Genomic DNA, 2,101 nt, shown 5'->3' on the forward strand with positions numbered 1-2,101 from the left:
CTGATCCCGGTGAGTACAGTTGTCAGTCATGAACCCGAAATTGTCACGTAGGACTTCTTCCTTCTATTCAAAGTTTCTATCCGTCAGTGAAGTCAGTGGCAGGGACAGAATCATAAGAGTAGAACCATTTCTTCAAATGCGTTAGAGGAGAGGAAACCCCAATTCCCTAACAGGAAACCAGGGCTTAATGTCCATCTGCACCTACCCATGACCAGAATATACATTCAGTGCTTCTTGTGCGCCCCCTGGTGGAGCCGCACGCCCCTGCACGGAGGTTTGTGTCTGGGCTCAGCCTGAGGGCCCCTCACTGTGTCTCTCGCACAGAAATAGGTGGCCATGTCCGCGGCTGTCAGACTGTTCATTTCAAGATACAGCGTGTTCTGGGCGTTGTCGCTGGAGATGGTGAATCGGCCATTCACCCAGCTCGCGTAGTCTGTGCTACCAAAAACAGGATCAATGTACCCGATTCACTCCAGCCCCTTCCCTGGAGCCTGGCGGACCCAGCCAATTGCATTGCTACTGAAGTCGATTCCAGAGGCTTTGCAGGAGAGTTTCAGGGATCCCCCAGGCTGGACCAGGCCTCCTCCGGACTCCTTCAGCTGCTCCTGACACTGGACACCTGCAAACACAGACGTCCTGGTCAGGACACTGTCACTCACACTCTCTGTGTCTCTCACTCACGTCCTCTCCCAGACTCAGTGCCCCGCATTCTCCATCATTACCTTTGAGCACAGCGACCAGGAGAAGCCAGCGCAGCCCAGTCTCCATGGTGAGCGTCTGTGTTGAGTGCGATCACTGAGTGGACACCTGGGAGTGCTGGGGCTGGAGCTCCTGTGCCAGAGCTGCAGGGTGAGGGCTGAGCAGGTTTTCATGGGCAGAGTGGGCCCTATTTGCATGTCTGCCCCTATGTAGCCAGCCTTGGGGTTGTGCACTTCAGATAGGACAGGTTCCTGGCAGAGCACAGTGTCTTCTGGTGTTTGGTAGCCCAGGTAATGACACAGAACATATGATTCTATCCATGATTCTGTACAGTTATGATTTCAGGACATCTTTGTTTTGATACAGGTCTTTGTTCCTAGTGACATCAGTGAGGGCAAGAACAACGGGTGCCTCTTGTGTCTCATGTGTGGAAGCTCACATGCAGGATAAGAAGTTGGTGTTGTGTGTTCCCTGATGTGGGCACTAGGTCTGGGTGGCAGCGAGGGAATATCATGAAGAGGGAAGTTCTAACAAAAACAAACTGCCAAGCTCAGGGCTGACAGCCCGTGCACAAAATGATGGAGAATAATATACTCCACCACTAGGTGCCATTTAGAAAACATCAGTGCTGCATTTGTACACTGAGAACAAATGTGCAGAAATGGAGAAAGCATCACTGTGGTGCAGCAGGTGAATCCACTGCCTGTGATGCCTGCATCCCATAGTGCTGTGTGTTCCTGTTCCAGCTGTGGCACTTCCAATCGTCTCTTGCTGATGCACCCGGGAGAGCAGAAAAGCATGGTCCTAGTATTTGGCCCCTGCACCCACGTGGGAGACCCTGAAGAAACTCCTGTCTCCTGGTGTCACTGTCATCTGGGAGATGAACCAGCAGATGGAAGAACTTGTCTCTGTGTCTTTCCCTCTCTCTTTGTAACACTGACTTTCAGTAAATAAATAAATCTTTTCTAAAAAATTGCACGTGCAGTTTCAACAAATCTTTTAAAACCTTGGAGGAAATTTAGGAACAGCATGCATGATGTCCATGTAACAATATTATTTAAAAAAATTTTTAAATCTTTTTTATGTTTTAAATTTATTTTTTAACTTTTATTTATTAAATATAAATTTCCAAAGTACTGCTTTTGGATTACAGTGGTTTTTCCCCCTCATAACTTCCCTCCCTCCCGCAACCCTCCTATCTCCTGCTCCCTCTCCCATCCCTTTCACATCAAGATTCATTTTCAATTAACTTTATATACAGAAGATCAGTTTAGTATACATTAAGCAAAGATTTCAACAGTTTACACTCACACAGAAACACAAAGTGTAAAGTACTATTTCAGTACTCGTTATAGCATTAATTCACATTGTACAACACATTAAGGACAGAGATCCTACATGG

The 2,101-nt window shown here is 47.4% G+C and overlaps 1 pseudogene; it reads right to left on the reverse strand.

Moving 5' to 3' along the window:
• Nucleotides 1–224: 224 nt before the first annotated feature.
• LOC149120230 (immunoglobulin heavy variable 3-23 pseudogene) lies at nt 225–768 on the reverse strand (annotated as a pseudogene).
• Between the last annotated feature and the right edge of the window lie 1,333 nt (nt 769–2,101).

Source organism: Oryctolagus cuniculus, chromosome 20, assembly GCF_051225735.1.
Source record: "Oryctolagus cuniculus isolate XC-2025 breed Fujian yellow rabbit chromosome 20, ASM5122573v1, whole genome shotgun sequence".
NCBI lineage: Eukaryota > Metazoa > Chordata > Mammalia > Lagomorpha > Leporidae > Oryctolagus > Oryctolagus cuniculus.